The 26,633-nt window shown below is 39.1% G+C and overlaps 1 long non-coding RNA gene across 3 annotated transcripts in view; it reads right to left on the bottom strand.

Moving 5' to 3' along the window:
- Positions 1 to 9,774: 9,774 nt before the first annotated feature.
- The window catches only part of LOC110013778 (uncharacterized), a 94,847-nt gene continuing 77,988 nt past the window's right edge, over positions 9,775 to 26,633 (bottom strand). For all 3 annotated transcript variants that reach the window (XR_013655186.1, XR_013655188.1, XR_013655187.1), the window contains 2 exons: positions 14,207 to 14,353; positions 9,775 to 10,474 (listed from right to left, as the gene is read on the bottom strand). This is a non-coding gene — a long non-coding RNA (uncharacterized LOC110013778). The remainder of the gene's footprint in view (positions 10,475 to 14,206; positions 14,354 to 26,633) is intronic.

Here is a 26,633-nt window from a genome sequence, read left to right as displayed (position 1 = left end):
TGCCTTGTTGCTGACATGAGACTGCATGTCACCTAAGGTAATGGTACAAAGGCGAGGCTGCCAAGCTGTGGCTGGCAGACACATACCAAACCTTCACTTAAAAGACTGTGTCAAGGGTTAAGTGGTCATGGAAAAGGAGCCAAGGAGCTGCTGCTGAAGTTATTAAGCAGCATAGTTTCTCTCGTCAGCAGGTGAGAGGTGAGATCTGGTGTGACGAGCAGGTGCTGCTTAGGGCTAAAGATCCCAGCTGAAAGTAAGGCTGTGATAAGCCTAACGCCACTTAAATTACACCCTGAATGCCCCATTGATCCTCTATGGTTTGTATGCTGGGATGAGGGAAAGTGAGAGTTGGGAGTACAAGTGTGAGAAATAAAAACTGAGAGGAGTCCATGCAAGTAAACACATGTAGGGCTTCCTTTTTTTGAGACATGAAGTTGATACGAGTGTTTTTATGTGTTTGTGTAAGTGAAGCGCATAACAATACAGTCCAGTATCTTTTATATTCCTCTTCCTTCCAGAAATTGCTTTCACTTTAGTCATTCACAAAACCTCAGGATGTGGGGGTGGATAAAAGCTGCCAATGGAAACATAGAGTAAAATCCTATGTGGTTTTCTCCATATCAAGGGCTCATCCACAAAATGGCATCAAACTGCAGATTTCAAATCCTGGTTTTGCTTCTGTTCCCACTGTTGACACATGTTAACGACATTTTGGGAAGAAAAAAGTGGCAGAAAGGGCACAGTCGGGGATGAAAAGTGACAGAGTGGGAAGGTGATGAAAGAGAGGGGGTGGATGCATTTATTTGATGATTACCTCTTTGTCATCCTAGAGGCCCTAGAGACCAAAGCACCGGCTGCACTTCAGGCAACCCAGAATCATAAACAAACAAAAATGGCAGACCAACCAGGCAATGAAAGTGGACGGATAGCAGAGACACGGGAAGCTTTGAGGATTTTTCAATGTGAAGTATCGATCATCCATTGACAAACACAATAGAAATTTTAGATGCGATGTGAGAGACCTACATCCATAATTTATCAGTGAGCCAAATGTGAGTGACGTGGAGTGTGGATGGGGGGAGCACAGAGTATTGATTAGTGGAGGGGTGCATAGAATATGCTTCAGAAAAAAAGACAAGGGATGGAGGTGGAGGGAATCCTAGAAAAAAGGCAGGAATGGGGGTTATGGAAGAAGAGGAAGGGGTGTACATTGAGCACAGAAAAGCCATTAAGGATGGCTCTGTTACCAGATACCGGCAGCAACCGAGAGTGCAAAAGAAAGAAGTGCAAAGACAGAAAAAGAGAAGTAGCAAGGCGGAGAACGTTAAGAAGAGGTCAACACACATCCCCCGCCACCAAAACACCCCGTTTACGCCACACTCCACCCATCTCCCCAATCAATATGACCATGTCAAAACATAAAATGCATGCTTTTGCTCTTAAGTAAAAGGTGTCTAAGATTTTTAAAAGCATTGATTCAGTAACCGGTCGATGGAAATCAAGGCATATTTTCTTGTGCAAAGAGGGGTAATAACACTCAGTTGATAATGGCACAACAGAGGGGACCTGACACTGTCTGTGAGGAGCAAACCGGTCAGATTACGGCACTCCGTCCCACAGGAAAGGTCACAGGAAAAGGGCAGGTCAAGGATTTGCAATCTTTCTGCACAAATTGGCTCAGATTTGTCTATGGGGAGAGCTTGGAAAGAAAGATGAAATATTAGCACTGGAAGAAGAACTCCACACTATTTTTTTTGTTATAAAATAAGGTATAAAGTTTTCATGGGTCATGATAGAATGTAAGGTCATGGGTAAGACAGCATTAACCAGCGCTGAGGGCCGAGAAGATGACTTATTTGAAAAGAAAATTATCAACAGTAAAATCATTTTCTAAAAGATTCTTTAAATGGCATAATGATGAAATGTGTATATTTAACACTAAAACATGGGATCCAACACTGATCATGGATAACCACGGCTTCTATAGAAACAAACCCACCAAGTACCAATCACAAGTAGACCACACAACAGCCACAAAATAACTGAAATCAGCCACATGTCCCATTTTCTTTGGATGAAGTGGGGGAAACACTTATTTGTTCATAAACACAAAATTGAAAAAAAAATATATTTTTACACTCCAAAAACTAAAAAAGTTGTCTTGTTTTGGAGCGTTACAAGGATAAAGCATTCTTGTCTAAAACATTCATGAAACTCCAACTGAGATGCTGTAAACTCTTTCTTAACAAATATGACTTCAGCTGTAAGCTTTTGTGACTGGATGAGACATAATTGGACTTGTTTGGACTCAGCACCTCCATCAAATATAAAACAAATTGTTTTTTTGTAAAAACTATGGAACCAAAGCTGCAAAATCCCACAGTAAATATCTGTGCTGCTTTTTGTTTCATCATTCTTTCTCTGATGTTTTAATTCAAATTCTTTGGTTTCTTTGTAGAAGGAAAATCAAGATGTTTAAGGACTTGTATGTAGCTAACATCAGCTTGCTTCTTAAGCAAGCACCAAAGGGGCTCAGATTACAACACACAAAGGATGACTTTGTTCTCTTCTAAGAACCTCAGCACACTCTTCTTTCACAAAACACAAAGGTAAACAAAAAAACGCAAGTAAACCCATTCATATTTAATGACATGACCAAATAAGAGCACCACCTATGTCATATATCACAGCCTGCTTACATTAACTACTTCAACAGGTTAATGTAAGCGGACCAAAAACTGTATTTTTATTTACAGCCTGAACCAACCTCCTTGCCCCTCCCTTGTCAACTTTATAAAATCGAATTTAGCAAATCTGAGTCCACAATGACTGACCTGGGACTTTTTTAACAAACATTTAAATAATTAAGATAGATAGGATAGATAGGCTTTTATTGTCATTTGCACAGCTTTTACACTGACATACGATATTAATTTCTTAGTCACAACTATCCTAACTGGTGGATACGGTCTTCCTGGTGCTTATATAAGGCAAAAATGCTCATGCAATTTATTTTCCATGGGCAAACTGTGGGCGACAGGTGGTAGTGAACAACACTTAAACAACACACAAAGGGAAGTGAGGGGGAAGTAGGTGAGAAGCAGGAATGTTGTACAGATTTTTCATTTTTCAAGCCCCCAAACCCTGTACACTGTACAAGGAGCCCATCGTACTGTCCAAGTGATAACTGTGTGCTCCTTTCGTCCAGCCTGGTTATAGAAATCAGAAAATTAGACAGAGTGTAGTTTGTGTGGGCATCCTGCGGAGGTCCTACAACCATTTGGGTATTATGTGCGCACCCTGTACCTTCACGGTTTACTGCAGTCAGTTAGGAGCCAGTATACGCACCTTTCTAACAACTGGAGTGCTGTGTAAAGTGACACTATCCTCTGTGCATCATAAGTAACTTGTAACTTCCACTATCCTTTCAAATACTTCACAGTACATTTACCAAATGCTCGACAATCATACCTTAAGTCAGAAGTCAAAGCTCTGTCTCCCCCTCTGGTCACCGGCAGGAGCAGTCTCCAGAGTACTGAAGGCACTCTCCCAGCAACCCCAGCGCTCACTTCCTGGATGCCGCACACCTGACTCTCATTTACTCAGTCAACCACAAAATAGCCGTCTGCCTGTTCGTTTGACACCTTACCATTTCATGACGTCCCTAGAGGCGGCCGTATGAACCTCCAGGGAACTAAAAGACACTCCTGCGCTCCCCTTAAGATGCAGTCACACCTGTCTACGACCCTCTAAGGGTCAACCCTTCTAAGGGTGCGTGGGACTAAGGCATTACTTATCATTTGAATCTGTTTTTAGTGTCGAAAATAAAAGCAGGTTGAAAGTAAATCCGGACATTTGACCAAGGCCTGTTGTACTGACAGACGGACAGATGACCAGAACTCCAAGAGGATGCAAAAGTGAGGGAGACTGCATTCCGTGGGATTCAACATCTTAATGTAGATGTGAATCTTTTCCTACATTTTAAAGGCTCTGCTGCCACTCCAGTGACACTGTGGTTGTGTGGAACTCTGCTGATGGGGTTAACAACTGAATGTATTACTTCACACTAAATGCTAAGAAAAAAAGATCCTCTCTACAGTATTCCACTTTTCATGAAGTCTGCACAAACATCTGATTTTAAATGTTAAAAGAATGAAGCATTTCACACTTTAGTTTGTCACAACATTTTTTGTACGTAGTGTCTACAAATCCAGAGTTTTCTGCTGAAACAAAGCAAAGCAACAACAGTTAGTAGAGAAGAGGCCACGGCCACGTCTTTAATACTGCTTTACCACAGAGTAATTGCAAAAAACAAAACGTATCTATCTATATGATACATGCAAATGTTGATTTAATTTCTGGTCAAACAAATGTTTTTTTTTAATGTACCCTCTTTCACTAAAACCCTGCAGGTACCAAATTCAAAGATTATTCTAGAAATTAGACTATGAAAAGCTTGTTAACTCATTAAGAAAATTAAATTGTGTACATTAGACAGTCTTGTTCAACCAGCAGTGAACATTTTAACTGCATGGCTAGGGCATAATAAAATAAAAAAAAAAAAAATCACAGCCTAATTGAATTGCAGTTAAAAAGGATCACGCTGACAAATGCAATTGTGTTGAGCCGCTAATGTGCACACCTCCTGCAAGTCCTCCTTAAATCCAATGAAACTGAAATAATTTGGCCTGCTGACTGCTTCCTGATACAATCAGTCAGACAGCAGCACAGATCATGCAATGAGAAAGACCGAAAGGACACAAAGGAACTAAGCAAGCAATTTGTTCAAAATAGACTTATGAGGATCACATTCAGTTCACAGTTATATTCCTGTCTTCTTACTCAAACAATATATTAGGTCTACTCACAGCACATTTACACACATGCACATCCGAACAAAGACATGTGTGCATTTGCAGACACAGACGCGTCACTGTATTTTTAGATTTTAATTTTAAATGTAAAACATGGTATGCAAAATAAAGAATACCCCAAAATAAATAACCATTCACTGCCTTATTTGAAGGCGAGTGTACAGTGTTCCTGCTGAACCCAGGCCTTTTGATAGCATCTAGCACTATTACTTGTGTTTGTACACACACACACACACACCCACACACACACCCACACACACATATACAGACATACATACATACATACATAAAACAACATAACATAATCTAGTGTCCACATACATTAAGTGTATGTTAAAAATTTTAAATACATACTCTGACTTTATTTCCAGAACCTCTAACATGTCCTGTCCCTCTGATGTACTCATTCCTGATCCTATCCATCCTGGTCACTCCCACAGAGAACATCAGCATCGTCATCACCTCAAGCTCCGCTTCCTGAAAAAGTGTCTGCTTCCTTGTGGTTATTAGATTTTCCAAAATGCAAAGATTTTCTGACGTCTGACATAATCTGAGTTAAAATGTACTGGAATTATGATTTCAGTTTCAGTTACATGATAATATGTTTTATCTGGATTTATACAGCTATTGATTGTTTGCCTCTTCTTTTAGTAGATTTCAGACTTAACATTGGTTCTTGAGTACTTTTATGATGACTGAATATCTGAGATTTTCTGTTCTAGTTTTTATATATATAAAATGTAACCTGTAAGATTTCATAATTTGTTGTAGTTCTTCAATCTTTTTTTCCAGCTCCCCATTTGTTTAGAAAGGATTGCAGTTTTATTGTCAAATAGTTTTCAAAAATACTTTATTAGGTGGTACTTTCTGAAATAACATTTAAAGTGCCTTCAGAGGCCTGAACATTCAAATTCCTGCAACATGTAAAAAAAAAAAAAAACACTTTCATGCTGTATTGCCGCATACTTGAGGTGAAATCCATCTTGCAAGATGGGATCCATGTATTACAGTAAATAATTCTCCCTTAACACTTGTATTTTATTTAGTAGTATGATGAAAACATAGTTCTTGAATTGTGAATACTAAATACAAACACACTTTTAACACTTAACACTGTTTCACAAACAAGCTTTTCTCCTCATATACATATGTAAGCAAACAAAAATAGAAAGCACACTTGGACTGCTGACACGGAAAGAAAAAAAATGTGCCTGCTATTTTTTCTTGGCACTAATAAGTTTTGCTGCTGAGCAGGCCAGAACTCTCTGTAGTAATTCTCTGGAGGAACCACAAGTGGTGCTTCCAACCTCCTTTGGAGCAACATTGGCTCCAAAGAGTTTTTAAAGACATTTTAAGCATACGGAAATTTAGAGATGGAGACAGAGAAAGAACCAGCGCTGATAAAAAAAAAAATGCAATATTAGTTTGGCTAAACTTTTGTCCTATTACTGGATATACTGTGATTTGTTTGCTCCCTCTTTGTCATAGTGAAAACACCAGTACTCATTCATTCACAATTCGCTCTCATAGCCGACACAGCTTTGTTGGTTGATGGAAGAAACAGAATGCTATTGTTATAAAACCTGGTATTGCAATGGGAATACTCTGTACTCCAAAGTAGAGAACACACCTCCATTATGCATTACACTTCTAAGATATTTAAGCTTTTTGTATGAGTTAAGTCTGGGAGCCTTGCCGTGTCATTCTGTGGGGGATGATAGGGAGCTTTAGTCATGTCTGCATTAGCAGGATGACTTCTAAAGCCTCTGGGATGGGGTGTTACAACCACTATTTTCAGTTAGTCCCGCCGTTGATGCCCATACTCTACATAGCCCTGAGCTCCGGATCAGGCCTTGCTTTAGAGGGGATAAATCCTGCCACAGGCGCTGCTCACCAAATAAGATCAAATTAATCAATTTAGGTTTATTGTGAGTCAAAATAAAATGCAGTGCAACAGTATGACAGTCCAGCATATTGGTGAAGCCAAAAATAAAAGTCCAAGTCCAGGGTTCTATTATATGTTGAAAACAGGTTGTGTAGGCCTCAGCTTTAGAAGAAATTCCCAAAGAGAAGTGGGGTTTGGGATTTGAGAACATAAATGAACCTAAATTCTAGAATGTGTCATCTTTAAAGAGCAGTGTTTTGCTGTTTTGAGAAGGAACAGGTTTTTTTTTTTTTGCCCTAAAAACAAATAACTTCCATCCTCCTGGCACTGCTTGGTGTTGATTTCTGCATGCCAGCACTAAAGCTCTGAAAGAGACACTTAGGTCTGTGTGTATATTTTTACAGTCTGACTGAAGTAAAGCACAGCCTTTAATGTATCATTTTACGTGAACACAGTGGCCAAATGAAAACACACACACCTACGAGCTCAATTTAATTAAAGGCCACTGCTTTTCAACCAACAGAAAAGCTTTTTTTGAAAGAAAAAGAAAGAATACTTTTGAAATCAATATTTTCAACTTGTTTTTCTGCAAATTAAAGCTGTTACTGTGAGACTGATGTCCCAGAGGACCAATGTTGAAAGGTCCGGAAACTGAAGCAGCAGTTTAAAAACTTTGAGCAAAAAAAGTTTAAAATGTGATGCTGATTTTACTGAAAATAACACTCGAGAAAGAGGAAAACAATGTAACAGAAATGCCTGTTTTCTTCTCTTACAGTACACAAAACATAAAATAAAAGAGGAGAAATGTTTATCATATATTGTTATTGATGTCTACCTTAAAATCATACTGAGACAGTTAATCTGTGGGAGAAGGATCTGAGCTAGGTTTCTTAATAACAGACATTTGGTTGCTGTTAGTTTATAACACACAATTTACACACAAAACTAAAGTTTTTGCTTCATGTATTCTAAATACCATTAAGTGTGCTATCCCATAAAAACAGATCTGATCCTCCAGAAGCTTTGTAGTGCCTAAAAACCTCAATTAGGTTCATCAATATTTGATGGAATGGCTCTGATAAGGTCTGGTAGCTCCCCCCCTTTAGTGCCTCTGTGCTGGCGTGATGTCTTTAATTGCTGGCCCAAAGCACTGAAGACAGAGAAAACATTGTTTGCTCAGTAATGGATGGCTATGTCCCTTACACAATATTGAGACTGGCTTTTGTGCATGGCTGCCGCACTCGTTGCCTGCAGTGAGAGTGGAAGAGGGAGGGAGGTAAACGGTGAAGCCATGTCATAAACACTAAAAATCCATTACACTTCCCATTGTAATGTGTTGGGGAAAGGGCAAAAAACCACAGGACTTCCACTGTCCCCTCCAAGTTTGACTTTCAAAGAAAGGAAATTATTGGCTTTTTTAAGCCAGGTAGCACACACACCAAGCTCTGTTCAACAAGTTTGGCACTAAGCTGTCAAGTTAAAAAAAAAAAAAAAGCAAGACAAACACACACATAAAAACTATGCATCTATCATATGAACACATGAACACACATTTTTTTTATTTCACTTTTGTACTTGGTGTGTGATGGTCCAGTCTTCTATGATGGTGCTTCCCCTCTCTAAAAGAGGTGAATATGCTAAGAAATTTCTTGTCAGTCACTTCTTGGGCAAATTGATTTTAATAGCCAACACTATGGGCCTTTTCTCACGGTCTCTTCTTTCACCACCAGCAGGCTTTGTCACGCCCTGCCATACGTCTGGGCTATTTTCCAGTGCTATTGGAACAAGAACTGACGAATCCCTTTCAGGGTCCCAAGGAGATAATCTTCTGTCATTTCTGATTTGCATAACATTATTTAAAATTTAATGTAATGGCATTAAGATATAGAACACCCCCACTCCCATCTCTGTGCCCACATCTGTTTGCAAGCGTGTGTGTGTGTCCGTGCACAAACTCATGCGTTGGTGCAAAAGCACATTCAGAGCCACAGGAAGACACTTGCTTTTCCCAGTAAAACACAGATTACAACCACACTACATCACAGTAAATGACAAACAGGAAACGGCATGAAGGCAAAATATTATAATCTATATATCTATTACATATATATACAAGACATACAAATACTGATTTAAAGGTTACAAGTCTAGCCCAAAGGAACAAAAGCCAGATACATTTGATTTGTCAGATCTCTATGTGGCCTACTTAGAAAGTTGCAATGGGACTCAATTAAGCTGGAACCAAGACAAGCTGATAAATTAATGTATTAATGAATACACTTGAATGGGAAATGAAGGGATAAGCTAGCTCATTTGTACTAGGCTGGATGGGCCAAAATGGTTTTACTACAATAGCATGCATTCATGTGAAGGGAGACCTCTCATACTGGGGTTATGCAACAGAGCGTGTTAGTTATATCAATGTAGAAAAACGTTTGGAAGTGATGCACAGTACAAGTATGCAAATTCATAGGCAAACACACACTGAAAGATGTTTTAGCAGAGGAGATAGACAAAAAAACAAACACACACAAACATGTACACACATCATACCAATTCTCTGTGGTGGAGCATCTTCCACACATTAAAAATAAATCCATTCAAAGTCAATTTGGGAATGTTTGGTGATGCAGGGGAGGAATACCATCTGAGCTTTGGGAGTTGTGGATTGCTCCCCCTTTCCCTTAGGCTTTCTCTTTGTCTATCTATTTGGTGTGATTAAAAATACAATGATGAATGCATATTTCTTCCAGATGAATAACTTGAAGGGGTTGGCAGCAGATGAATCAGGGAGCAGTATCTGCAGGGAGACTAGCCAGGTCAGTTAGATCCACCATAAACTGCACTTCCTCAGCATGGAAAGAGGGGAAAAAAAGAGGTCATCTGGACAACAGTCCACAGAGCTATGTAGGGCTGGAGTTGATTCACATCAAAGCTGCAGGCACGATTTTGTCATATGACAACTTTTCTTCACGGTGAAAATAGAACTAACCACATTCACCAATCAAAAAGAGATATTTTCACTTTGTTCTTTTTATTTTACCAAACTAGTGTCAAGTCACGTTAGGTCCACATGTAAAAATTGTAAATCTGGGATTTAAAACAAAAGCAAATTTGCCTTCTTTCATGAGAAATCACACAAGATCTGAAAGCCAGCAGTAGCATTAGCTTTATGAGCTACATATTTAACCAACGAATAAATTAATTATAAAGATATACGAGCACTGTGGCTTCTGCTCAAAAAGGATATTATTCATTTCTGTTAATAAAGCTTTAACAACATCTTAGGGACTCTACTCGTCTGTAAAAGTTCTTTATCTCAACAAAATATATGTTAAAATGAACACATTTTCTTACAGCTTTCACACCATATTCCATGAAGCAGTGACAGTTCACAGGCATATACATGCATGTTCCATACATCTATAAATCTAGTGAAGCGGACACCAAACATATGAAACATAAAGGCCTCCCCCAATGGCTGGGGAGGGTCTGGGTTTGAAGAGGAGCATTTGAGGGCTCCTATCCCCAGTGGAGGTTGCTCCTGGAAGGGCTACTGACTGCACCTCCTGCCTTCTTTGCCCACATAAACCAGTCAGAGTGGATCGCCCTCCTCTTCTTACATGTCAACTTCAGACAGCATTCCTCTTGCTGCTTCAAAGCTTTGATACCGAAATAGTCCAGGAAGCCTCTGTCTTAAAAATGCCCAGCAGACCTTGATTTCAGGGATAGAGGGAGGAGAAAAACGAAAGTAGTTGGAAGGAGAGAAAGCCCAGTGAAGCACGAGTGTTACTAGGGGAAGAATATATAGATTTTTTTCAGTTTTATTGTTTAACACAGCAGTTATACCTTTCTTAAAAAAAAAAAGAAAAAGGATTAATTCTTAAATTCAGAATCTAGGCACATCTAACATTTGGTGAACAGATGAAAAGGAACATTACATCAGAACAGGAGTTTATTCGGGTACTTTTACTTGTAAGAGTTTCAGAACATCACCTATACACTTTGTATATGAATATGAATTTAAAAAGAGTGCTTCTATCAATTAAATCTAAAGCTTGATTTAATTATGGACCCCTGAAAAACTGTAGAAATGTATGTAAATAGCAAACACGAGTCTTTGTATTTACTGATCTACTGCTGATTACAATCAATAAAATGACAAATCAGAAGGAGCAGCGGCCGTCTTGAAGTCAGAAAGCCTAAGTTTAATCAGGGTTGTCCACTTTTCTTTTGCACAGAAGCACTTTACCAGCTCAGGTCATTTAATTGAACATGTAATTGAGTTTGTTCTAAGTTGTGATCTCTGAGTCATTTGTGACTGCAGTTGAGTCTGAGAGATGCAGGGATTTTGATATCAGTCAGTTTGACAGGGTTTGTGTGAACATGAGAGCAGACAAATACGAAAAAAACAAAACAACTTAGGGTGGTGTTTTTTCTCTGCAAAACAAATAAACGGTAAATTCTTTCATAAAAATTAAATGATGTTAGTTAAATGTATCTGTTTCAGGCATCACAAGATAAGCCCTACTTTGAAATGAACAAGAGGAGGTATCTGACTGGTAAACCATAGCCACATTATACAATAAAAATAATGTTGAGACTGAAGTAGAGGCATCTGGATGTTAGCTGTAAAGTAAGTGAGGGTGAATGGGCGACGAAGTGTGCATTATCAGAAATTAACCCACTCCGCTTCGCGTCGAATGGTTCAGGCTTCCACGGTGTGCGTTAATTCTGATGCACACTTTGAAGGTCATTAACCCACTTATACCATAATCACGTACATAAGAAATAAATGTTCAACCAGTTTTTAGGATTCTATTCTTGTTATTTTTTCGGTTTGGAACGCGACGTCATGATAACTCCGACCTCCGATCTCGACTGCAGCAGGCAAAGGAAAGGGATATTTAAGCTGGTCATTCCGATGTATTAAATAAAAGCATCAGTTCAGAGAGAAAGTTCACCTCTTACCCCTTGTTTGTGTCCAGATGATGAAGCTAAAGTTTGTTTTAAGCCAGTGCAGTGATATAGGACATTTAAGCCATGTGACCAGAACTTCTTTTTTAGGCGTGCGATTATCACAGTGCGTTATGTAAGGGTTAATGGCCGACGAAGTGTGCGGTTACTACTTTTTAACGCACGCCGTGGAAGCCTGAACCGTCCGACGCGAAGCGGAGGACGGTTGCTTCCGCGAAGTGCGTTAAAAAGTAGTAACCGCACACTTCGAAGGCCATTAACCCGCTTATACCATGGTCACTTACAAAAGCAATACATATTAACCAGGTTTTAGTCCTTAATTCTTGTTTTTTTTTCCGATTTGGATCACTTTTCTCATAAACAGCGTACTATGCGCCGCATCACGTAACATATAGTCCGCGTCGCGCAGCACCACCGCTGCAGTCAAGATTCTGCGATATATCTATGCTGATCGTCCCGATGGGTTGAATAAAGCATCAATTCAGAGGTAAAGTTAATCGCTTACCGCTTGTTTTTGCCCAGATGATGAAGCAAAAGGTTGTTTTACAGAAGCCGGCGCAGTGATACAAATCATTTAAGCTAGCCGACCGGAACTTCTTTTTTCACCGTGCGGTTATCAGGTTTTAACGCATACCCAGCAGCCAATCAGAATCGAGTATTCAACCGGACCATGGTATAAATAAGGGTTAATAGCTGATGAAGTATGCAACCCTCCTTCGCTTCGCGTCGGACGGTTAAGGCTTCCACAGTGTCCGTTAAAAAGTGATAATGCCCACTTTGAAGGCCTTTAACCCGCTTATACCATGGTCACTTACAAAAGAAACAAATAGTAACCAGTTTTTAGTCCTTAATTCTTTTTTTTTTTTTTCCAGTTTACTCCTCATTCATACTTGGTGATGGTAAGCTACTGATGTACCCACAGCTGCCCTGGGGCAGACTGACAGAGGCGTGGCTGCCAGTTCACACCTATGGCCCTTCTGACCATCACCAGGACATTCGTATGCATTCATACACAAGTGTTATGTAATGGTCAAAAACAAGAAGTTCTGGTTACAGAGAGAGTCTGCAACAGTTTAAAAAAATGAAACCTCAGAGGGTCAAATTGTCTGCAAAGGCTTTTTGGTGTGCAAATACATTGCTGGTTCAGCTACCGTGACACTTGTTTCACATTCCCAAGAAATACATGTCGTGGGACCCCCCCCCCCCATATTAGTTATTGTTTCAACAAAGCTCTGAAATATGCATTTGCCTGATAAAGCCTAAGATTTTAGGTACATGTGTGAGTGTGAAGATGACAAAAATGCAATATAGGTACTGATTCTATGGGAATATGATTAAGACATATCTTAAAAAAAATGTGTCTAACCACAATCTACATGTCCTAAAGGCTATGAGTATGACTTGTAGGCAATGGCAGTAGCTGCAGATATTTTTCATCCGGATTTAAAGATTTAGATATGTTAGATATATTAACCAACCAAAATGGTGACATATAAATTTTGTTACTTGAGCTAAAAATCTAAACATAAAAATCTGAATTCCATGGTTCTGTGAGACTTTGCAAACAGTTGCCATCCCATAGCCTCCAATCACCTTGTTTCAGTTTGGCACATCTCTTCTTGATATTGAAAGCTGTCAGAGTGTGATAGCTAGAGCAGGCCACAGGGGGCAGTGCAGTACACAAGAGTTCAGGGGAAAGATTGTCAAAAGACAAAGTTCTTCCTGCTTTGAAGGTAAAGCAATAGTATTTGTAACATGTCATTCTAGGCTACTTACCCCCTAAATCCAAAATGGTTTAATGCTAGCTTACTTAAAGTGAGCTCTGAGAGACAAAAAAAAAGGCCGGAAGGACATTAGACTTAACACACTTTTTCTTAATTTAGATCTTTGGAAGTCCAATCTGTCCTAATAAATTCTATTTTATTTTATACAAAATTTGTTAAAAATTCAGCACTGAGTATAAATTGTACTTAATGTCAGAAACTTTTGTGAACCAATGACTCATACAAAGAAGTCGATGATGATCAGAAAAGCGCAGTGCTAGAAACAGCTAAGATACTGCGCAGGACCCTCAAGCTCGCAGGCCTCTGGTAGAGGACCCGAGCTTGGGTGAGGAACCACCTGCGGAAGGGTGAGAGGGGCGTTTTTATGTAGATATAGACGGACGGACGGACAGATAGATAGATCAAGATGGCCAAATGTAGGAACACCACATACAAACATTTTGGATCAAAATGTAAAACATAAAAAATAATTGTTAAAATGTTTGTATGTAATATTGGCCAAAGAAGAATACATATACATGTTTTCTGTTTTTAAATTTTAACTCAAAAAACATTTGGTGAAAGCAGAGTGGATTTTTGTGTATTCTTTGAAACAGGCAGACTCTGTTCCTTTAAGTGGCTGAACATTTGTATTTTAGAAAACAAAGCTATGTGATCCCCGAAAAGAGTTTGTGTACACAACTCACATTTCTGGCAGTTTCCTCTTTAAGGCGTTGGTGTCACTGAGTGGGGGGGCTCATGCAACATTTCCATCTTCAGGCGTTGTGCTTGCAGCTCATCTTCTATGCAGTGATCCCACAAACTACCAGCATTCCCTTTTCTGCTCCACCGGCCTTTGATAAGAACAGAGAGAAATTAAAATCACAAAGCTGAATTATGAATTCAATGACAAGAGGGTTTCTGAAGACTGTTTCTCTCTTAGCTATTTTCCCTTCTCGCTCCTGCTCTCCTTTGGCCTCCCTAGTACTTTTACTCGTGTTCTTTGGTTCATATTTCTCTCGTCGTACTTCGCTGTATTTCATTTCCTTAAGTTTGTCCTCCTTTTTTTCACAGGATGTTATTGGTTATTCCGTCAGAGCAAGAGCGAAGAAGGGAAAAAAAGTTTCAAATGATGATAACACACAGTTTGATAAAACTGACAAGGGACTCAATTAAAGCTTCCCTGTCAAAGCAGGAGTGATATTTTATTAAGTGGCAGTGTGCCATTCGAAGGGTACATCAAGCGACACATCTGTAGACGAGGCGGCAGCACCAGCCAAATAAGAGGGACACGTGTTGCCACTTTCAGGAAACATCAGTCGAAGCTCAATTCATCACATCTGCTGAAAAATTAAAAGACCTCAATATTATGATGCTCATTTACTTTTTCATGCGCCACCCCCTGAATTTTAGTCTTTCCTTTTTTTTTTTTTACATTTTTTAGCAACACATGCTGGCACAAAGATTTCTGATATAGGCTTTTGTTACATCGCAACAAGTGCAAATTTGATTTTGTTATATCTAAAAAGAAAACGGCCAAAGGTTTGCAATGGAGCTGCAGCGACTCCACTGGGATTTTCTTTTGCACGGTTTACTTTTTAGCAACAGGACAACACCACTGTGATTGTGTTTTCTTCAAGATTTTTTGTATACATAACTTTTAAACCAAATAGCAGTATTTCTTGAAGAGTTTTTCAATTGTTCACTAGAAATATATATTTAAAAAAATATAAGAACAGAAAAATTCTACCCTGCATAACACATGTAAGAAATCTTCATTAAGTTGGTGAGTATGTATGTGAGTATGCTAAAATTCTAATATTATTAAAATGAAACTGTACTGTCTTGTAAAAGGAATGAGGATGATGATGATCAGTGCCCGCTCCCCATCCTGTGCTTTCCCCTGGGCCCACAGCTGCGTACATTTTACAATAAAGCTTTTGGGTATTTAAGGAATGATCTTTTGGTTTCTCGATGGCGCAGCGTCCTGTCTAGTCCTGAAGTCTTGATGATATTGAGTTTTTTTGACCCACTCTTGTGGTGACTTTTTGTTCTTAAACATTTCGGTTCTTCAAACATTTGGATTCGAGTGCGTATTCCTTCTTCTCTCAAGCCGTAACAAGGATTCCTATAAATCTTGCATCTATCTAATATTTGAAAACTTTGACGGGATACCAGTTAAAAAGAAACTCATCTCCTATTTGCCAATTGGAAGTCTGTCTACCTTTGCATTTATATAAAGTTGCATTGAGAGCACACCACCATCTTTGACATAAAAAGACCATGCTCATCATTTAGAGGACTTTTTGCCTGCATGCAGCTGCCTTTGTTGTTGTTGCTCTTTCGGCTTTTCCCATCATGGGTCATTACAGCGAACTAGTCGCATGGTCAACTTGGCAATGTTTTATGCCAGATGCCCTTCCTGACGCAACCCTCTCAAAGCAACTGGGCTTGGGACCAGCACAGAAGTAGAGAAGGGAACAGGGAGCAACCTGGAGTTGAACCCTGGTTTCACGGATGGAAGGTGCTGCAAACCAGCACGAGCTAAATCGGCTCCTGCTTGCATGCAGCTGCCTTTGTATTTGCATATTTTGCCAGTATTATGCTCATCCTTCAGCAAGTTCAATGCTACTATAGATGAAGTCATTTCCTTATAGAGGGCCAAAGCAGTGGCAGGGTTAAAAAGAAAGTGGTGCTCCCATCTGCCTGCAGAAGTCTTGGTTTTACAGGGAGATGAAACTTTAATTCTCAAGTCCCCCTTGCAGCAGACGCATGCTTTTGCAGGATGTGATATAGCTAAGAAAGAAAGAAAAAAAAAACAAAAAAACGTGCCCCCATCTCCTACACACTCACCCTTTGTATAAAACTGTGTGTGCATGGTTTACATGTCGCTGCACACTTTTGCAGTTCTATATTCCACTGTACCCACAATATATGTGGAATGTTTTTGTTTGCCTGCACGCCTTCATCTCCACAAATGCACAAGTGTGTGAAGTCGGGGCTGACACTTGCTTGTGCAGGAGCTCAGTGCTGACCATACATAGTCTGTTTCATCTAGAACAAAAGCTCCGATGGATGACACAAAAGGCCAGGTTCAAAAGCATTGCAGGCATCAGGAGTCCAAGCCTAGATACATGAAACAATCAGTGTAAACTTGTCTGCAACTAAGAGGGCTGGGATGCACCTACAACAATGCTCTGCATGCTCAACTACAGACATTGTTCTGTCCAAGATAAAAGCACAGAACAGATCAAAATGATGCTTGTGATTAGTGCAAAAAAGATGTTGCTTTGTGCTTCCTATTATCATCCTATAGCAATTACCATCTGCCCTTTGCTGCAAGTTACACAAAAACACATAAGCTCACTCGTCACAATGACAGCTACAGCTAAACCAAGATTCAATGTTACACTGACACGTTCCAGCAATGACGAGTAAAAGTGTTTTGATGAGTAAAAGTCCACAGACATTCCTATAATTATCTGTAGGTCTTGGTTTGCTTTTCATGCTCTCTCTTTTATGTCTTGCCTGTTCCTTTTTTCTTTTAGGACTTTCTTTAGAATATTTATGACTGACAGAACTGCCCTTATTAAACAAATGAAAGTCGCACATCCAGCATTACAAGACTTTCAAATCTAGGTTTGAAGTTAGGCCTCATCTCACTTTGCATGCCAGCTCAGATCCAATTGAGTTGGCAATTGTGAATGCGATGTTTACATTCAGCCACAATAAACTGTGGTTGTAGATTTTCAACAGCAAATATTAATGTAAGCAGTTTCTGTGAGCTGTAATTATAAGATATTTTCCATTCAAGTTCTCCATCTCTGTTAATCTAAAAAAAAAAAAAAAAATGTAAATCAGATGTCAGACCACAGTTGGGACCACCAGAAATCACTTTTTTTTTTTTAGTGGCCGACTAAGTAACAATACCTAACTATAGATATGTGAAACATTAGGACAAAAATCTGGATTTTGTTAGCATTTAACCACAAACCCCTTATAATCAAATTCCTGAAAGCTTTTTTTAAACAATACAAAAATTTGTTTGAACATGCCTTTCAAATATTTTTTTTCCCAATATGTTTTTTTTATCCAAGTTAAAAGAAAAACTGTATAAACATGTCATTGCAAATGAATCACAAATACCTCGACTTCGACTTTGTGAAATCATGCTATTTTGCAGTAGCTAAGCTTGAGTACACTTTATACTTAATTTTGCATCTTTTATAAAGACAAATATCTTGTGTGAGAAATAAAACATTACAAATGTAAGGCCAACTTACAGCAACTCTTTTTCAGTATTTGACTTTTATTCGCCTTGTAAAGAAACCATACTTAACACAGTGGTGTCAATGAGTACAGAATCTAAAGCAAATGAGATGGAAACTTGATCCAGAGATAGGGCTATGAAACAATCTCATATACCTTCTAAATACAAAAACCTACAAATGTCTGAAAAACCTATAGGTATTAATCAAAGAAGATAAACAGAGGAAGCTATCATCTGCTCTGAAATTGTTAGTGATTCAGTTCAACGGGCAGATCATGAACAAACTTGAATGAATTCATCAAGTGCAGTCAGAAATGCCTTTTTGTGTAAAGAAAATGTTGACTTGCTTTGCTAGGAAGAGAAATCTGAAAGCTACGTAAAATATGTTTAACTGACGAATAACTTTTTTTTAATTGAAATATAATCATCACAAAACTCTCGCAGAGACAACCACACAATGATACAAGGCAAAACTCTTCACAAGAACAAAGAACAAAAAAAACAAAAATGTATACAGGGATCCCTCGCAATATCGCGTTTCATCTTTCACGGCTTATGCTTCACAGATTTTTTTTACAGTGTGGTGAGAATGGCCACTGAACTTCATCGCACGGCACAAGAATGTGACCCTTTGATGAGTCGTTCATTGCAGTTCTCAAATATAATCAAAGGTGGCATATCCGTTTATAAAAATCTTCTTGCTCAGAAAAAGAAAAAGAAAGAGCGCCAACAACTACCCATCACAATGTTCTTCTCTAGGAGAAAGACTCCTGCGCCTTCAGTAAAAACAGACGCTACAGGGGAGCGGAGTCAGGACGAAGAAGAACAGCTGGGACTGTGAAATACGCAAGTGACAATGTTTCCAACCTTGTATTACTATTTTAAAATTAATCTTTTAAACAAATTTTGGGCTTTAAAACAGGTTTTGATTTTTGGTTTCATTCTATAGTTTGGTATTGCATTGTAAAATAAAATAAACAAATAAAGCTGACTACCTCACGGATTTCACTTTTCGCGTTTTATTTTTGGAACTCAACTCCTGCGATAAACGAGGGATCACTGTACATATCTAAAAAACTTTCAGCATAAATAAAATTCAAGGCAATCAACAATCTAGACCCTATATCAGTAACCATTTTGTAGCAGATTTACAAATGTCATCAATGAAAGGACTTGAGTTCTGAATACATTTCAATGAGGATAAATACAGTTTGACTTCGTTCTTTAAACACAGGAAATTCGGCCGATCTTTTTTCCACTTTTTTTTATGAATATGGTATTTTCCCAAAATCAAGAGGATGTTCACTAATTTTGTTGTCTCTTTGGCAACTTACTGTTATAAAACAAAGTATATTTTTCTGTGAATTGTATGAGGTTAATTCTTTGACTTAGCCAGTTATGAAAACCTTGCCAGAATCTTTGGATCACTGGACATTAAGGTGGTCCTTCCAGAGGGCTACATTTTCAAATTGATACTTTTTCAGCTACAACCCCTGAAATTTGTTGGAATAGCTGAAAAAACTTTCCTTGTAAATTTCTTTCCAATTCCAATTACATTTACCCCTCCCTCAATGAGACTGGTATGGTGCCTCAGCAGAAGACTAAGGACAACTAAGCTGGCTGCCAATAGATGGGCTTAGCAGTCTCAAAGTGAACACTAACAAATATTTGGGACAGAGACTGTAGATTGGATATGGAATATGAATATCGCCTTTTTTAAGATTTTTTTTTTTCACATTTAGACAACAAACAGGAATACTTAGTTCTATAATGGATGTTTTGAATGTTTACAATTTTCATCATCATTGATATTTGTTCTTTTTCATACATGTAGAATTGTAGATTAAATTGTTTGAGATCAGTTCTGATGTTAAAAATTTCATTCTAATTTAATTGTTACATTGTTTTTATTCCTTGACAATGCGCACCCATAGGGGCCGAAGGGGAAAACTTTAAGGTCACTGAGGGAGGGGTAAATATTGTCCAATTGAGACAAAAATTCACAAGGAGAGTTTTCTCAGCTGATCCAACCAACTTCATGGGTTGGAGCTTAGAATATCCAACTTCCACTTTTAAGGACCACCCTACTGGACATGAAAAAAAAAAAACAGGTGGGGCTGTATGACAGAAATCACACGGATCAACCTCAAAGCCAAATCTACTCCTCAATGTCTCTGCCGATGGGTAGTAATTATTTATAATTTCGAACTGCATTTCTTTAATTTTGGAGACCACTGGTCATTTTATGAATTTCCATAGTTGAGCACCCGATGTGACAGGTGTCTCAAACTGACTAATAACTAATGCACTATCCAATAGTTTATAAAGAAAATTAAGTATTTTGGACAACTCTTCTTTTAATTTTTCTACATAATGTCTACACTACATGAGGGATTTTGTTGCTGGCAAAAGACAATAAGGTAATAAAGTTTACATAATGTCTATCCCATGAGTGGTGTGTATGTCTTATGAATGTCTATCTCATGTGTATATGTGTTATGTAGAATAGCCCTAAGGGCTAACTCAGATGGACAAAAATCCAATCCTGCAAAGCCTGAAGAAAAAAAAAAAGTCATTAATACAAATACTAATAAAATAACAAATGCAGTCATTTCATGCAGACTAAAATAACTAATTGCATACATATATATTTGTGCAGAAGAACCCAACAGACCTTTAAGTTATGCAGTAATCAAACAAAGGTTGATACAAACTGACAAGGAGCCCAGCAATCTGGCAACCATCTGGAAGATGTGCCTGTCAGTCAGAGAGGTAAAAAGAGAGGGATAGCTGAATCCTAAGTTAACCCCAGACTGGGAAAAGAGGTAAAAAAAAAGACAGCATGAAGCAAAAAGAGAGACAAGAAACAAGAAGACAATGTGAGCTAGAGGTTAACGAAAACAACAACAGAGGAAAGGTCCAAGGGTTATAAAGACAGGTATGAAGACTACAGAGTTGATCAGGACACTGCTAAAGATGGTGGGGTCAAGTATTCCTGACACTGACACAATGTCAGTTACAGGAGCCTGTTTCTGACAGCCTGGGTGAAGACAATTGTCAGAGGTATCACATCTCAGCTTTACAAATAACCATGAAACTCCCTCTGCTGAACATCTACACAAACAGCCATGCACATCCACAAAATAACACAACAATTTGCAGAGCTTTTCATAAGCACCAAGCACACCAAACTGAGCAAAGGCTTGCAGAAATGCCCAATTTTTCTTTGTCAAACAACCAATGCACACTTCATTCAAAATAAACTCATGGAAAACATAAACTGTTGCCTTTGTTATTATTATTTTGCTGTTGTTGAATGAATTATCGTGCTGAATAACTGGATTGGCAGCACACCAAGACTTCAATCAAAAAGTTCTCGAAGTAGTTACGCTATCCGCTGGATGAATTGCAACTGCTTCTCTCTGCAGATGGGGACACAGTAACCAAGCGAACAAGAAGAAATCCGACAAGACTGTGATATGAACGAAAAATGATGCCTCTTCCAGCTCGCACTGTGCTTTGATCCGCTCCCTCCAGTGGTTAAATTGGGTTTGATTTTGCCCGACTGTATTATACGTATTCTTTTTCTACTTTAAAATCCAAGTTTGATTTCACATTGTTCTCCACCTAAGTTATGTATGACAAATGCCTGGGGCCAAATCACCATCAAAGCACCACATTGCCGGAACACAGCGCTTCCGAGCTTCTTAGTGATGACAGATGTCACTTTTGAAGTGAGCAAGGGGATGAAAGTGGCGGAGATGTGACGGGCGGCATGAGGATAGTTTCTCCGCCATGACCTGCCATCATCAGTGCCGCTGAGGTGCAATGAGAAGAGACTGGATGAGCTTAGAGGCTTTGACGACCGCCTTGGGTGTCTGCCTTAGTGTCCAGCAGGGAGCTGGTCTTACATGTCACATCCACCTTCCCAGCAGGTTGCCAGCACCAAACCTGGCAGCCGGTCCACCAGCCTGCAAGATTGCTAGTCAGCCAGCCGGCAAGCCTTCATTCCCAAGCAACCCATTTGGGATGGAGCTGTCTCCATTCTTTGCACTTGCTTTTCTGCCAGTGTGTTCATCAGGGTATATAGAGAATGACTAATCTGAGTGAACCAGCAGGCTGGAATCAAAGGGCCACTGGCTTCTCTTTTCCTTGTGTTCGGCAGTGCTCACCTGGGTAATATCCCTGGTGTGACAGAGCAAGCAGCAAGAGGACTTGGTAAACAAGGCAGAGCAATGCAACTTTCAAACAGAAAGAGGCAGCTTTTTCAGGGAAACCAAAACAAACTCTTAACTCTGGAAATTCACAGAGCGTTTTCCCTGTGCCTTCCCCACTGTTCCCTGTGTCTTTATTGTGGCTTGATATGTCACCACTGTCTATGTCTCCTACTTACTAAGGACTTCAAGTGGCTGTCTCTATTTTGCTGGGCCATAAATTATTCAGTGCCATGTGTCTTCTTACTATCTGTGCTTTCCATTGGGTTGCTATCTTATCCCTTCTTCTGAAAGAGGGGCTGGTGCTTTGAGACAGAGTTTGCAAAAGGTAACACAAGAACTTCAGCATCGACAACCACTTTCTTAGCAGGAGCTCTTGTCAAGTACATATATTTGTTCCAGCACAAGGAAAATATGAAAAAAAGAACAAGAAAAAAAGTTGTATCTGAATACAACATGGAACCCAACAAGCTCCACTGCTGCTACTACAACAACTTGGACTTGTATCTGAGCTAAAAATAATGACAGTATTCCACATAGACGGTGTGAGTTTTGTTTTCCCCAGTGCACGTGTGTGTGTGTGTGTGTGTGTGTGTCTGTGGAGAGCCCAGGGACCCCACTGTATGTAAATAGCCATATGAGACTGCATAGCATTACTGTCCAGACATTGAAGAGGTGACCTGATCCCAATTAATCACACAATCCCAGGGAAAACTGTCACATCCCATCTCCATCAGCAGTACCATCCTGTTCTGTCTCCCACTTGTCATCCTCTGTTCCTCCATCTCTTTTCTGCTCGCTCTTTCTCTCCTGCACACATGCATACACAAACTTATAACAGACGCTGCATGCATACCCAGCCCATACCCTCACCAAAATTCCTCCCCCTTTCTTTTTGCTAGTTCCCCACACAAAGGGTCTGAAGATGACAGGTCAGATGGCATGGGCCATTCGGTCCCCACCTGTCCCCTAGCTTCCCCCCACCTTGCCTTTCCCCAGAAGGCTAGGTGCCAGCAGGGCCACAGAAGATCTTTACATCTGCCAAAACAAGACGCAGAGGCTCCCCATCCCCCAGTGGGAGTGTTTGCTTTGTACCGGTATGAGCAAAAGAGAGCATTTTATTATTTGTTACTGTCTTTCACTAAAGTACACGGAGGTTAAAATGACAAAAACTGAGACATTGACATTAAAAAACATGTTCCTAAAAAATTTGTTTATTTAACAATTTAAGAAAATGTACACTTGGTTGTAATAAGTGCCAGTGTAATGCTGCGCTCACATTGGGCTCGGAAACACACGTTCAAGTGACCACTTTCAAACATGTGTATATGCGCTTCTAGGCTCTCACGTTTTTAAGTTTCTTTGTCAAGCTCTTTGTACAAAATGCTCAGCCAAAATTTTACCTTTGGCCAATCAGAGATTAGGATTTGGTAGTGACATATGGGTAAAATCCTTTTGAATTCACGGAAGTTCCAACCGTGATCCATGAACAAGTGAAAACTGATCATTGAGTAGAAATGAACAATTGTTGAAATTATATCAGAATAATATGACACAGCCTATTTCGTATATCATAAAAGAGTTGTAAAAGAAAAAGCCTGGAGCAAGATTCACAAGATTTGCACTGCTTCGACATTTGGCACCAAGTCCCTTCCAACCGTGAGAACATGCGCTGTTATCGGGTAGGAACAGTCCAGTGTAAACACCACATGCTAAAAGCATGTTAAAAAACACTTGTTCATCTTCCAAGTGTTTAAACTTGGAAGATGACAGCATGGCTACGCCAAAGATTGTAAAGCATTATAAAAACAGTTCAGGAAAAATTAAGCTGCAAAAAAGTTTAAAAATACCCAAAAAGTTTTCTAATGTAGGAATGATGCATGACTTTAGTGAGACCTGCAACTCAGAGGTCTAGTTTAATGACTGTTGTCTGTCGAACCCATCAGCTACACTAAAATGAATCATTTACCATTTTTCACACTTTGATGGAAGCAGAGATCAAAAACACAGGGGATGTCTATGCAAGTGATATACTGGATACAGGAGTCATGTCGTAGCTTTGTCTTGATTCATCCTGATATAACAGTTTTGAGTATTCCCTTTGAAAAGCAAAGAAGTGACATTTGGTGAAATCACAGGAGAAGTCAAGAGACTATGCATCTCACATTGTTAAATTTCCATTGTTTCAGCCATCTGCTGGCAGACTTTTTCATGGCAGCTATTCAAACCCTTCCCTGTTGTGCTGTTATATTTACAAGACAGTGGCATGTGATCAGAAGATGGCGGGGGTGGCAGCATTAGTCATCATTCAACCTATGTGTCATTTGATTGTTTAAAGTTGCTATGTTCACAAAAAAAAGTGGAAACCACAAACTGATAAAGTAAAAAAAGAAAAGGATTTATGAGTACCTTAAGGTCTCTCTATTTCTAGCTCTATTCCAGTAATTCAAAATTTGAGCTTTTTCCGCTTTAAAATAGTTCTTTATTCACGATGATGCTGTTTCGAACATATATGGAGAGCTGGTTTAGGAGCTGGGAAATCAGGGACCAACTGGTCACCATTAACCTAGAAGACGTAACCAAATTGAGAAAGATCGCGTCTTCAGTTTACATTTCCAAAGAGAGGAGGAAAGGTGTGCCTTCTTTCCCAAAACACTAAATCCATCTCCTACAATCTTCTTGTGTTTCTCCCTCACCCTCTCTCCTCCCATTAACTACATTTTTTTTGAAAATTTAGGGTGCTGTGTTTACAACGGATGGGGGATGGAGGGCAATGGAATATGTATTTATTCAGGTAATGAGGCCCCAAGTGGTTTCATCCATCTAAAACCCAGCTAATCATCAGGTGAGAGCTGGGTATCCACAAAGGGCTTCAGCTTCTGATTTTGCACAAAACAATCAGATGAGCAGCTCCTAAAAGCAGCAACACCTCGACAAAGATGTCTACCCGTACCGGAGTGCAGAAAACCACAGCATCTTCTCTGGGGGAATTTGTTGTCCAACTCGCTTCAAAGAAACACCTGCATGAAGTCACATTTGACAAATCAATGTTGTACACTAGAAATTACATAATTTGGGTGAAAAAGTAAAATTTCAACCTGTGATAAAATATTTATTGGATTATTGTAACTGTTACTGGGCAGTGTCAAAATTGCCCTGCATGTAGAGGTAGAAAACATACAACAGAGTCTATTTTCAGCATACTAATTCAGTATTTTATTTTGTTTATCCTTTTTTTTTCTTAAAATAAAATAAGACTTAACATTGTCTTTAACTTTTGAACTCCTAAAAACTTTATTCAAAAAACAAAACAAAATAAAAAGCATCCTTTTGCCACTCCCCTGTCTGCCCCCAGCAAAAACCTTTTGATCTCAGTCAAGTAATTATGCTATGCTGTTATCAAAATATGTTTTTCAAAGATGCCAACCAATTTTCTACAACAGGTTTGGATTTCAGAAAGACAAGACTGTCTGCGTGCATGTTCATCTTTCTAGAAAATATTTGTGGCCAAGACACCATCAGTGGATCAGTGACTGATGGCATTTTTACATTTCTCTAACTTTCATCACAGGAAAATAAAAATAATAATAATAAAATAAAACTTATGTCCCTGATCCAGGTGAATGGAAGATAATTGAAGGAAAAAAGCAACAACATCCTGAACCAGAGGGGCTGTTTAGAGGGCAGTAGTTTTGACAAAAAAAAAGAAAAGAAAAAAAAGGAATCAACATTCATACAAATAAACAATCAAGTGATCTAGGTGGATATAAACAAACTATACTGCAAACAGCTGAAGGCACTGGTATGGCAGCAAAAGTGGAGAAGGCTGGGAAAAAATGACAACACAAAACGAAATGACACAATATCAGAGTTCGTAAGAGAAGATAAACTCAAACTTTTTGCTCAATCAAGACTCACAACAAAAGGGACACATAAGTACATACATTTAGGACAGACTGTACACTGAACCTGGTGTGCACAAAACCGCTGCCATAGCTGGGCCACGACAGATCTTTTAAATGGCCACAGGTCTGCTGTCATCAGTCTGTGAGAGTCATAAGTGTCAGTGTGGGAAATAGGTCAAAGGGCAGATGCAGCTCAAAGGTTTTAGACATTTTAAATTGAGTACGTCTTCACAACTATAAGGGTAATTTGGGTTAAAATGTAAGATAAGATGTGCAAGTTCAATGCAAAAGTGGTAGGAAAAAATGGTTTTCCCTTTCTTTCTAAATGCACCTGGAAGGCAGATTAAAAAATCAGTTTTCTTTCTTAATGTTAAATAAATCACTTTGTGCAAAGTGTTGCATTCTTGTGATTAGTAAACCAATTCGCCAATTTGGCAGCTGTGTCCCATTTTATAGATATAGAATGTATAGATTTTTTTTGTTTTGTGCCATTAATTATTGGGTTTTTGTGTGATACCTTTGATTATGGACAACCCAGACCATCCTCTCTACCTTGTTCTGGACAAACCCCGGAGCTCCTTCTCTAAGAGGCTCAGACAGCTCCGCTCCCAAACTGTCCGATATGTGCAATCTAAATTTGCTGGCTTGGACTTTCTTTGTCAGTCAGGATTATTAAAGGCCTTTCACTGTTTTTCATATATTTGCACATTTTGTTAATTTGCTCTAGCATGGAAGTAGAAATAAA

The sequence above is a fragment of the Oryzias latipes genome, chromosome 3 (genome assembly GCF_053564925.1).
Source record: "Oryzias latipes strain Hd-rR chromosome 3, Olatipes_Hd-rR_3.1".
NCBI classification, from domain to species: domain Eukaryota; kingdom Metazoa; phylum Chordata; class Actinopteri; order Beloniformes; family Adrianichthyidae; genus Oryzias; species Oryzias latipes.
This window is presented reverse-complemented; position numbering and strand designations above follow the sequence as displayed.